General features: G+C 38.6%; 2 long non-coding RNA genes across 2 annotated transcripts in view; both read right to left on the minus strand.

The window, feature by feature from the left end:
* Positions 1-2,720: 2,720 nt before the first annotated feature.
* LOC107570471 (uncharacterized) lies at positions 2,721-8,136 on the minus strand. The gene is made up of 6 exons (XR_001607037.1): positions 8,065-8,136; positions 7,851-7,986; positions 4,428-4,529; positions 4,070-4,127; positions 3,825-3,920; positions 2,721-3,711 (listed from the first exon to the last, which is right to left on the minus strand). It is a non-coding gene; the product is annotated as an uncharacterized lncRNA (long non-coding RNA).
* A 736-nt stretch (positions 8,137-8,872) lies between these two features.
* Positions 8,873-12,677, minus strand: part of LOC107570473 (uncharacterized) — a 7,043-nt gene continuing 3,238 nt past the window's right edge. The window contains exons 4-5 of the long non-coding RNA XR_001607039.1: positions 9,058-9,132; positions 8,873-8,911 (exon numbers count right to left, since the gene is read on the minus strand). This is a non-coding gene — a long non-coding RNA (uncharacterized lncRNA). The remainder of the gene's footprint in view (positions 8,912-9,057; positions 9,133-12,677) is intronic.

Raw genomic sequence — 12,677 nt, forward strand, 5'->3', positions numbered from 1 at the left:
AAAAATAAAAAAAAAAAAAAAAAAAAAAAACTAAACCTCCACAAAAGCACAGCATGACAGAGCTCTGAATATTACTTTAGATGTTTAGTAGCATCAAATTCTTTTCAACAGCAGCCGAACAGTAACTCACATCTCCTGCCACCATAACAGGAACAGAGGGGGAATATAAGCTGCAGTGAGGGGGTTAACATCAATGCTGTTATGTCCAGGAAAAGCCAGTTGTTCATTTAACCCAAAGGGGAGACAATGAAAGAAAGGTCCAAGCAAGATTTGACAGCAGAGAGCCAAGATAGTCTGCAAATCACAAGGAAGCAAACAAAGCTGGAGCCTGTATATTGCCAGACTATAGACAACTCCAGATAGCCAGCAGAGCTAGGATGCAATGAGTTTCAGTAACATGAAGAGCATCTGGAGAACAGACAGATCTGGCTAACCCTGGCATACCAGTTGTTAGAATCCCAGAGAATCAGCTGATTGGACAATATATGGAGGACCAAAGGACCAGTACAAAGACAGGACCACACCCCTCCTAAAGACAAAAGAAAGTTCTAAATATACAGGAAAGACTAAATGAAATCTATATAACTAATATTAAAAGACTGTTTAATAAAATAAAATAAAAAAATATATATATAATAAAACTACATAAATGACAACGCACAAAGCCACTGGTCACAGGACCACTTATCCCAAAAATATGTAGTCAAATTGCAGACCCCCTAAAAATACAGACTTCCTTTATTCTCCCTTTTAAACAGAACAAAAAAATATCATATGGAAAACAAATCAAGAACTCCTTTAACAATCATTTCAAACCAATAGAGGTACATTTACTGCACTTATTTAAAAAATAAAATAAAAAAATAAAAAGTGTAAAAAGGTTAGGGCCATAAACAAGAAAAAGGCAGCACAAGTAAAGCACAGATTTATTAAAAATTCATAAAAACAGAGGCTTAAGCACAGGTGAGTGGGACTGGGAAATTGAAAAACAGTTTTATTGAACTGCTGACAAAACAGAAATGAGAACGAAGCAACATTAGGTACAGCAGCTCAATGGTGCTTGCTATGACTTAGACATTCAGTTACTATTTCAGCTATCTTGCAGATGCAGGAACGAACACACAGAGGGCAGGTAGCAGATGACAAGATCCTGGAGGGTAGGCGAGTATACAGATGAGTAGCAGGTAAGGTCTCTGTTAGTTTAGGAACGATGAGAACAGACAAAGGAGTGCAGTTTGTCTGTGTCTTTATAGTGAGTGCTGATGAGGGGTCACTGAGATATATATATATATAAATAAAATAAGCGCACGCACACTATAAAACACATGAATACAAACAGGTATTAAAAACCCAAAACCAGACACAAGCACAACTGCACAAAAACATGAGCGCAGACACACAAGGGTCTAGAAACAAGAGTAATAAATAATCAATTCATATTTCCAAGGGAAACTCTTCGAAGATTGTATGGAAAAAGCAATTGCCCATCCAATTCTCAGCAGGACTCCACCACTACCTCACTTCCTGCGGCACCTCCTTAGGGAAGGAACACAGCAAGGTAGCTGCCAAGCACACTCTACCACAGGTTGGTTGGTTAAACGAGAATTGAGAACAGGACAAAATCTACCGTAAACTCCCACATAATGAGCAAAAGCCTGGTGGTTGTAGGTCAGCACTGAGACCAGTGTGACATCATGCACAATACAAACAGCACAGATGCCAGATATAACAAACAGCAAACCAGGTACACTGGCACCATCCTGGAGAAACTTTGGACAGTTGGTTTACTGTGAAAGCACTCCACACTTGCAAATGGTCAAACCGTAAATAAAGGCTTTAAAGCTTGGCAATCAGGAGAAGACACTTATCTAGGTGAGTGCTGAAGTTGTCAGACAAATGAGCTGCCATCAGAGAACAGGACCGAAAGAAAACACCCAACTCGAAGCTGCACAACTGAAATGGGACACGTCGCAAATGTCAAGTTAAGGTTGCTAACTACATGAAATTCTAAAGCATTTTGCACAGAATGCGTATCCAACTATTAGAGAAAGAAATTGGTTATCCAACACTTCTCCGTTTCTGGTGAGATCCACAAGAAAGTTAGGGAACAGAGCAGACCGTATATAATAGTCTTATATACAGCCTCAGTTGATAGATGTGTACTGGTAGATTAAAATCTTCAAGTTAGATCTTAACCAGCTAAGGCTTCTGAATAAATATTAATGCTGTAAGGGCACAAGTCACTGACTAAGGACAAAGTTCAAAAATACATTTACAGAATAACCCTAATGACAAATTGCATATGTAAAAGGGCACAAAGGTGCATAAAAGGCAAACTGAAAGGGGCAAAATAAAACATGTAAATGCAAAAAGGTCAAAAGTCACTAAAGTGGCAGGCAAAATACAGGGGAAACAGTATAAAAACAAGGGCATAGGCCGATGGGGCACAAATACCAAACAAAGCAGTATAAATACAAATAGCTTATGTACAAAGCTGATGTACAGTTGAAAACTCCACGAAAAAAATTTGACTTGCACAAATGGGACACAAATGCAAGACTACAAGGTATACAAGAGAAAGGCTTCAAACAAAAACACAAGCACAACAGCAATATGGCATCTCCATAAAATCTGTTAAAACATTTGAGACTAACAGGACAATACAACAATTTAATTTGAAACTTGGAAAAGTGTAAATAGTTCAAGTTTGATTTCTGTTGTAACCCGACCAATGAAACCTAAAACGTTACACTGCAAGTTTTTGGTTTTACATGTCAAATCCTTGGAAATGGCAGAGAGATTGTACACAACCACTAGACTTTAGTCAAAAGACTTCCCCCATTGGAACTGCATGAAGTGCAAATCTGATTGCCAGTTTGGATGCTGCATTTTCTTTACCGAAGAGAATTTAAAAGGATTATGAAATTACATGACACATAACCGGAACAAATGGAGTTTGTTCAACAAGTTGAGATTGCGATGTACAAACGTGAAACCCAAAAGCCATGCAAATAACCCATTTGTATAAAGAGATTTAAATGGTTTGAAACTGGACACTTCTTACAACTTAAGGTAAATGTCTATAACATTTTGAAACAAGTAGTTTTTAAAAATACTGAATCATGGACAAAGTATATGATTCTGCGGTCTCAAATTGGCCACTAAGGGGCAGTCAAGCGGATGCATTAAAAACAAGACCCGTATATACATATAAAATAGTAGAGTCTGAACAGACTCAATTTGAGAGCCAAAAAGTGCTCAAATTGCCAGTCAAATTAAAGAAATAGACATTCAAAAATGCGTAAAGCAGAAAAAAAAATCAAACTGTAAACAAAAACCATTCAAGAGCTTTAGCTGGATGAAGAAAAGGAGAATGATCGGCAAGACTTTGATTCAAGCCATTGAACTGAACATGTAAGATGAAAATGTAAAATAACGGGACACTGAACTGGGAGACTGTCTCTTAACCTTTGTTGAAAGAACCATGCTTTGAATTCCTTTCAAATTTAAGGATCAAGCACAAATCAAATTTAGTTTATAAACAAACACTGCTCACGTGCCCTTGCGTAAAACATTAAGGACAAAGACTGCAAGAAGAGAAAGACTGCAGATTCAAAAGAACAAAAGATCAGCTGCTGATCCATAGTGTAGGCTAAAAGTTGCTAAGGGAGTACATGTGACATTGACACCAATGACCACAAATAGAATGACCTATAAAAAGGAAATTACATTAATTAGAAATATTAAATGGCACGATATTCTATATAAACAACAAATACAATATAAATTGAACAAATACAATGGCTGCTGTGTTATTAAATTACCTGCCACATCTGTTGAGGTTGAAACGGACATGGAAGGAACAGCAGGATCAGTGGATGTAGGTGCTGGTAAGTGCTCCTCACCTGCAGAGTATGGAACTAATGAAAGATGAAAATTAATTATAAAAAAAAGTTACAAATATTACGTCATATTAGAAGGTAACGCAACAGTTATATATTTAAAATAAATAAAAACCGTCACGCAAGGCATGGGTTACCCATATAACTATTGATTGTTGAAAACTCACCTGCTGTATCAGCTGCAGCACTAGCGGCATTGATTGTGCCCCACCTCCAAAATCGCTCCTAGGGGATGTTCATAAGAATATAGTTAATTGAACAATGTTATTGTAACAACAAATGAAACACAGCAAGCCGTCTGTACACACACAATCTTAAAATGTATAGCCAAGTAAGGCACTATGATATCGGAATAGAAGTGAGGCGAATCATACTCGGAATTTGTTCTCTGCGTTTAACCCATCCAAGTGCGCACACACAGTAGTGAACATGCACCATGAAAACACACCCAGAGCAGTAGACGGCCATACTGCTGCAGTGCCCGAAGAGCAGTTGGGGGTTCGGTGCCTTACTCAAGGGTCTCACCTCAGTCGTGGTATTGAGGGTGGAAGAGCGCTGGTTATTCACTTCCCCCACCGACAATTCCTGCCGGACATGACAAACCCACAACCTCCTGGTTACATCTGCCTAAGAGCATAGGCAGATGTGGAAAAAAAACAAAGTGGTATAAAATACTAATGTTTATGTACAAAGCTGATGTGCGGTGTAAAACTACACAAATTTGAATTGCACAAATAGGACACAAATACAAGGCAAACAAGATGAACGTTTAAAACAAAAACAGGAGTAAGAAACGCAACAAATGTTGAGTCTCCATAAAAATGGAGAAAATGTTTGACACCAATGATCAACCCTCCAAGAGCTTTGAAATCTGGAGAAATGATTCTCATCGAGGCAAGGTGTTTAAGTTGCTAATGACAAGTGGGTTGCCCAAAAAAAATAAAATAAAAAGCACCAATCCAAAACTCAGTATCTGCTCCAATACTGCCATTTTATGCTGGATCAGGTATCGGTCAGATGAGATCAATCCAAATCCAATATTATGGGTGTACGGTTTTGTTATTGTTAAGACCCACGAAAGGCACAAAAACACCATAAAGATTATGCACTGTTTTCCAAGTGTTCTGAAGCCGACCCATAGTTTAATTTGAGATACAGATGAATATTCAAGTTGTTAAATTCAACTTCACAAACTCTTCTCTCCGCTGTGGCGGTTATCTTCCATTCAGGATTCAAACTGTGCGTCACGCTTTGTTATGACTGTCAAGACTATGAAACACCCCAAAAAATTCAATGTTCCTATTATTATTCTTGATCTGTAAAAAAAAGGTCAATGGTTTTACATTAAAAGTACTTGATCTTGCTGGAGTTTATTGCGGTTTCTAAATCAGGTTACTTACTACCATAATGTCCGTTAGATCACAACTAGAGTAGACCGCACTACGAATTATTCACGTGCACAGTAGCTGAAATTTAAAACCCATTAAAAAATAAACTCAAACTAATCGCACAGATAATACACTGCATAGAAAAGTACAAAGCACAAAGGGAAGAGCTATTGGTGTGTAGAGTGCTGCACACTGGGACTCCATGTTGCTTCAAGTGCATCATTCTGCACACTGGATGTTATTTTGTGCCACTCGGTATTGGAGCCTTTCGTATTAAAATACTTTTGCGCAATGAAAGCTGAATAGGCTCTCTTGTTCAGTCCTATTATATGTTGCTGCCTCATTACTGTGCTGTATATTTAAATTTCTCACTCCCGCACAGGCACAACAAGCTCAATTTAATGTTAACTAGGAGACTTTTGCATAGTTGGTTTCCAGTTTTTAAAGATTAGGAAACGTTACACCAAACCTCCAAGTTTCAGATGAGAGATCCGAAAGTAAACTTGCAACAAGAGTCTCTGTAATGTCCAAGGCAAGTTGATTCTAGCTATGGATGCTAGCATGAGGACTCAAATTGACAAAAAGCTATAAAACAAAAGGTGTAAGACATGTACAGAAGAAAAACTGATTAATAGAGCTGCATCACTTCCTGCACCTGAAGTAGAAGTAGGCGACAATCAGGAATGTGCCGAAAGCACATTAGAGTAGTAAAAGAGTAATATAGATAGCCTTATCCACACCCTTGTTTTGACTGGTCAAGATAGATTCAGATCTATAGAAGTTAAGTCTCAACAGAAGGCTGAAGTTTCTGCATTAGAGCTGATGCTGTAAGCAAAATCACTGATAGAGTTGTAAAGTCAAATTCCATAGCACAAGATACAGAACAATGGTTGCAAGAATACATTACGCAAAACAAAGGAATGTGCCGAAAGCACATTAGAGTAGTAAAAGAGTAATATAGATAGCCTTATCCACAACCTTGTTTTGACTGGTCAAGATAGATTCAGATCTATAGAAGTTAAGTCTCAACAGAAGGCTGAAGTTTCTGCATTAGAGCTGATGCTGTAAGCAAAATCACTGATAGAGTTGTAAAGTCAAATTCCATAGCACAAGATACAGAACAAGTGGTTGCAAGAATGCATTACGCAAAACAAACTTTCCTAGTCCTGTGACAAAAGAAGCAGAGCAAGGAGCAAGTTCATCTGGATAATTCGGTCACATCAGCAACCAGTTCAACTTCAATTCTACAAATGAAAAGGGCTGAGAAAGCCATTGTTGACCAAACCTGTTGGCTAACCCCAACTTGACAAAACAGCTTGCCTTGTGCATGCATGTTCAGTTAAGAGAACCATGAATTCCGGTTTCAAATTTAAGGATCAAGCACATAAAAATTAAGTTTATAAACTAGATGTTTCACGCAAAAGGCACTTGAGCAAAGATTGCAAAAAGACAAGAATGTTCCAAAATACACATTCAAAGAGGACAGTGCCACATCCAGCAGTTGCGAGAAAACTAGTACAAGAACTACTAGTTCAATAGATCATAAAACATGTGGGTACACTGGAGCCAAAAACAGTGAACACATTCTTGCTATAGTTCCAGTCAGGGACAGCCCAAGCCTTTATTGGGCCCAAAGCAGAATTTTATTTGGGAACCTTTGTGCCACCAATATGATTGACTACAGTCAATGCTTGATTATTCACACTATAAATCCAACAAACAATCAATTTTATTTGTTGTAGCCTTGTTGCTTACATCATACCAATGTCTGCCTGACATTTTACCCTTCTACGGTTTTTTTAATTGTAATGGCAACAAACCCACAAGAGTGGTCAGCTGTTAATTTGCACTTTAACATTCAACGTCTTACAGTATTACGTGGCATACTTGTGTACTGAAAAGTAGCCAAATAAACCAGCAGACAATGCATTTACTGTCAACAAGTTAACCGGTCAACGTTCCACTGTACCGCCCGTGGTACACTGCGTGTTTTGAGGGTTAACTGACATCTAAAAAAATAAAAAAAATAAACTAAACACTTACATTTTTGGAAAGCTGATATTCTTGATACGAAAGATGCAAACCATTTTAAGAACACCGCAGGTACAATCAGTGTCTGTCAGCCATTGTGTTTTCCAGCAAATAGCTCCCAGCTATAGTCATCTGAAATCATTGTTTTTAAAAAAAAAAATTCTAAAATGTTTTCCTTTTTCAGTGTTCTAATACGCCATAAATTGTATTACTCAATACCAGTAACACTCGCAGTGATTCTGAGGTTTGGTCAGTTTAGGAACAAACCTCAGTGTCACATTTTAAGAGACCAAAACCATGCATATACTCCAAATGGCTCAAGAACAGCACGCAATTGACATTGGGTACGCCTCAGTGTTTTAGGCAAATATTACAAAAAAAACAGTATCTTATACAAAAGAAACAAACAGACTCCGCTTGATTCCCTCCCCCATTAATTAATTGCCTGTAGGTGTAGTGGAAGCTTCGGCCATCAGGTTTATTTAGGAAATGTGAAGTTTTCCTTTTTAGGCAGTGACCCTCTGCTTACCAGATCAGTCCTTTCAGAGTCAGACAGAATAGATGACCACTCGACTGGGTCAACTGGAGGAGCTTCTGATCCATAGGGTAGGCTGAAAGTTGAAGGAGTAGATGTAATAGATCCCAATGACCACAAGTAGAATGACCTATAAATTAAATTACATTAAAATCTATACTCTTCAGTAAACTGAGCAAATACAATGGCTACTGTACTATTAACTTACCTGCTACACCTTCGGAGGTTGAAACGGACATGGAAGGAACATCAGGATCCTCACCTATGGAGGATGGATCTGATAAAAAAAAAAAACTAAAATAAAAAGCTAGCCATGTTAGAAGTCATTAGAAGGTACCGTACTATTAACTTACCTGCTACCCCTTCGGAGGTTGAAACGGACATGGAAGGAACATCAGGATCCTCACCTATGGAGGATGGATCTGATAAAAAAAAAAAAACTAAAATAAAAAGCTAGCCATGTTAGAAGTCATTAGAAGGTAATGCAACAATGTACGAAGAAAAAAACAAAAAAAAAAGTCATGGGTTACCCATAAAACTATATTGATCTGGGATTGTTGATACTCACCTGCTGTATCATCAGCTGTAGCACTGGCACTTGGGCCTGGTTGTGCCCCACCTCCAAAATATGTCAACAGAGCTCCTAGGGAAGTTTCACAAAAGGTATAGAACATTTTAAAAAAATTATTGAACCGAGTAAGCCATCTGTACACAACTTAAATCTATAGCTAATTGAAGCATAATGAGGAACGTCGGTTCTTCCGCAACAGACAACTTTTGGGTTCAAAACGGTTGCGTTCAATCCTTCGCTGGCTGTGCTGATTTAAATCTAGCCATTCTGTTGTGTTTGTGGCACAAGTTCAGTGACGCGGTTAGTGACGATTCTCTCCAGCCAATCAGTGATCAGCAGAGTTTACACGTCACATTTTGGCAACTTTACGGTTCACTTGGAACCCCAACTGAGATGGTACTTAAAGGGGAAAAAGAAAAGAAAAAAGTACCAGGTGCTGTAGACATGGAAGGAACATCAGGATCCTCACCTATGGAGGATGGATCTGATAAAAAAAAAAAAACTAAAATAAAAAGCTAGCCATGTTAGAAGTCATTAGAAGGTAATGCAACAATGTACGAAGAAAAAAACAAAAAAAAAAGTCATGGGTTACCCATAAAACTATATTGATCTGGGATTGTTGATACTCACCTGCTGTATCATCAGCTGTAGCACTGGCACTTGGGCCTGGTTGTGCCCCACCTCCAAAATATGTCAACAGAGCTCCTAGGGAAGTTTCACAAAAGGTATAGAACATTTTAAAAAAAATTATTGAACCGAGTAAGCCATCTGTACACAACTTAAATCTATAGCTAATTGAAGCATGAGGAACGTCGGTTCTTCCGCAACAGACAACTTTTGGGTTCAAAACGGTTGCGTTCAATCCTTCGCTGGCTGTGCTGATTTAAATCTAGCCATTCTGTTGTGTTTGTGGCACAAGTTCAGTGACGCGGTTAGTGACGATTCTCTCCAGCCAATCAGTGATCAGCAGAGTTTACACGTCACATTTTGGCAACTTTACGGTTCACTTGGAACCCCAACTGAGATGGTACTTAAAGGGGAAAAAGAAAAGAAAAAAGTACCAGGTGCTGTACCCAGTGGAAAAACCCCAAAAAGTGAACCGTACCATGCAGTGGAAAAGCGCCATTAGTCCTTTGTTCAAATCTAGGGCCCAAGTCAAAGCCCAAGATAAGCAGAGTATAGCTACTGACTTCTGAAAACTGTTTCATTACCAACATGGTTTACCCAAAATGACTTTCACTTGAAGTTGTCCAACTCGTTTGAGTTTCTTCTGAACAATCACTAACAGTGCACCACGGATTAACCATCTTTATAGTTCTTCCTTGTGCACATTGCCAAAAAGACTTGGAGCTGCTTACCTAACCCTAACTCCGGGGCACACTTATACATCTGATATCTGCGGTCAAGTGGCAGTGAACCCATACAAACAGACAACGGACCACCTTCTGTTGGCCTCTTTACAAGTCTACTTTCAAAAGTAATACTCCTAGCATTATATGAGCAGAGGTGGCACTGAACCAGTATGCACACTGAAGACCAGGGCCCGTATTCACAAATCATTATCTTACCACAAAGAGTTCTCCAACTGCTAAGTGTCACTAATTAAACAAGTATACATTCAGTTATTTGTCAGCCTCTAACATGTGCTTCTCAAACAATTAACAGATATGCTCATAAACGAGCTTTTAATTAACAGTAGAATAATCACGGCCGATAGTAAGGTGTAAACTTAAAAAGAAACACCAAACTGGACTCACGAACAGTGGCTACTTCTTGCCCAACTTGTTAATGAAAACAGTAGTCATAATACCCTTGTGATTAAGACAATACCTTTTTAAAAGCTCAGTCAAACTTTTCTAAAATGTTTGTTCCAAAGCAAATTGCCGGCAACCGCCTTTTTAGGATGGTTTGTGGCTTGGTCTTAGTGACTTAGGAGTCCCCTTCACAGATTTAGAAGCAAGTTTTAGTGCCAAAATGCTTTGTGAAATACTCGGAGCAAAAATGTATGGGTCTTAAATTTAGGACTGACAAGCACTTTTTTTTTTTTTTTACATTTACTCCCAAATCGCCAAGTTTGGAACTACTTTGTCTTAAAATGTTTTGTGAATACGGGACCAGTAGTCAAAGTTGAGTTTCAATCAGTTCAGTGAAGATAAGTTCTCCACATTTCCAAAGGCCAAAAAGAGTTAGAAGATCCAGCTTTGATCCAACTTCAAAACAAGTACAAGCAGGGGAAAAAGTAAAATTACCCACCACACATCACTATGAAAAGTTCTGGTCACATCTGAAGACTGTATTTAGTTTAGAGACCACACTTTACAGGAAACAAATACCTTAAAAGTCCCATTTAGATTAACTACATTAGCAGCCACACCAGACATTAGCTTATAATAAATGAAAAGCAGACACGGTGTCAAATCCTAGGATTACTTATCTGGATGTCTGTGATCTCTCCTGGAGGCTCATCAGGCATAGTAAGAAATTTGCACACATTTAACTTGATTGTAAACCCAGTGTTTCAAAACAAATGCATATTGGTTTTTACTTACATGTAACAGTCACCCATTTCTTTTTTCATTTTGCATGTGCATTGACGTCCAGCTGGTTGTCTGGCTTGACATGCTGGAGAACCAAGCCATCTGTGGTCGAACAAGACTAGAAGGACATCGAGTTGTGATATGACTTACCAAGGGAAAAGGACTTCCAAAGGGACTCAAGTCACCAATGGGCTGTCATCAAGACAGGATAGCAGCACGCTGATCTCAGTTGTTGCATTTCGAAGTTACAGCCAAAGACACAAAAACAAAATAAATCGAACCGCTCCCTATACTCACATGCATTTATAGCACACATACTCACTGTCCACAATGGCTGCACTTAAGGTAATTCAGGTGATTGAGTAATGTGAAAGTCTATCAGAGCACAGAGGGAATTGCAGTGTTGTGCAGATCTCCATGTCCGTCAACACCTTTCCACTCAGACAAAGCACCACATTTGGTTAAGTTAGTGTTAACAGCCAACCAGCAGCTGCACAGTTGGTCTATGGGTGCAGTTATACTTCTGCATTTGGTAAACGGGGGATGTATTGAAGACACATGGTGAGAACATTCACCCTCCTTGAAGAGCTAAAAACAGACTCAAGGTGTTCTTCAGAAAGGAAACACTGCTTCCAAAGCTAGACTGGTTGACAAGAGACTTTACCTTGGTCCAAGGGTCAAGCATACCATTTGAGAGCAAGAGACTGGAGGGTGTTGCATGAGTTGACCTGTTGGTGCAGGGACCAATATGGTCAAGGAAGAAATTTAAATGGAGAAGCTGCCAATACTTACAGCATCATCTCAGTAGGTGATTAAATTGCACAGAACTTACCAACTGCGACCAAGACAAAAGAATTGACCGCATCAAGAAATGCATTTTGGCATGATTAGGAAGTCATGGGATTATACTTAACATGCACAGTTGAGTGAGAAGTATGGGAGAAAGGTCCATCGAGGGCGAATACAGTTGCAGCGTTATCTGGGGACCAATATTTGTCAGCCTTAATGTTGCGTTGTCTCTGACCGGCAGAGATGAAAAGCAGGAATGACGACAGCTTTGTTGCTGGTTGCCCTACATAGTCACAGTCCAAAGGAGTGTGAAAGGCTGTGGTTCAGTACCGAAACAGCACAGCTATTGGAGAGAACATTGGTCTACAGAAGCAGTTAGAATTCCTTAAACAGGAAATTAAAGAAACATACAAAAGCAGGGTTAAAAGCTGCATTATAGACTAACTTTCTCTATAAAGTTAGGAAACCAAGCATACACAAGGTGACACTGACCATCCATGCCACTTCGTTCATTCAGCTTGAAAGGGAAGGGAAAAAAAGAACCTCAAACTCTTAACACTTCTTAGTTGTACATTCAAATATAAATATATATATATATATATATATATATATATATATATATAGTGGAGGCAGCAGAGACAAAGCAGTTAAATATTGATAGATTCGGTATAGGGTCTAAAACCATGGTCACTTCAGTAATAGAATGTAAGAGTCATGCTGATGCTCACAGAAGGGAAAAAAATAAATAAAAAGCATCTTATTTGAAGACAAGACACAAAAACCAAAAGGCTATTAATGTACAACATTTAAAAGCCACAAAATTGTAATACAACAAGACACTTGAACAATTTTACAGCAATAATCAAATTAGAACCGTCTACACTTCAGAAATTATAATTTCACCTGTTGGTGCAAGGTTCCTCA

The sequence above is a fragment of the Sinocyclocheilus grahami genome, unplaced genomic scaffold (genome assembly GCF_001515645.1).
Source record: "Sinocyclocheilus grahami isolate Dianchi unplaced genomic scaffold, SAMN03320097.WGS_v1.1 scaffold1463.1, whole genome shotgun sequence".
NCBI classification, from domain to species: Eukaryota; Metazoa; Chordata; class Actinopteri; order Cypriniformes; family Cyprinidae; genus Sinocyclocheilus; species Sinocyclocheilus grahami.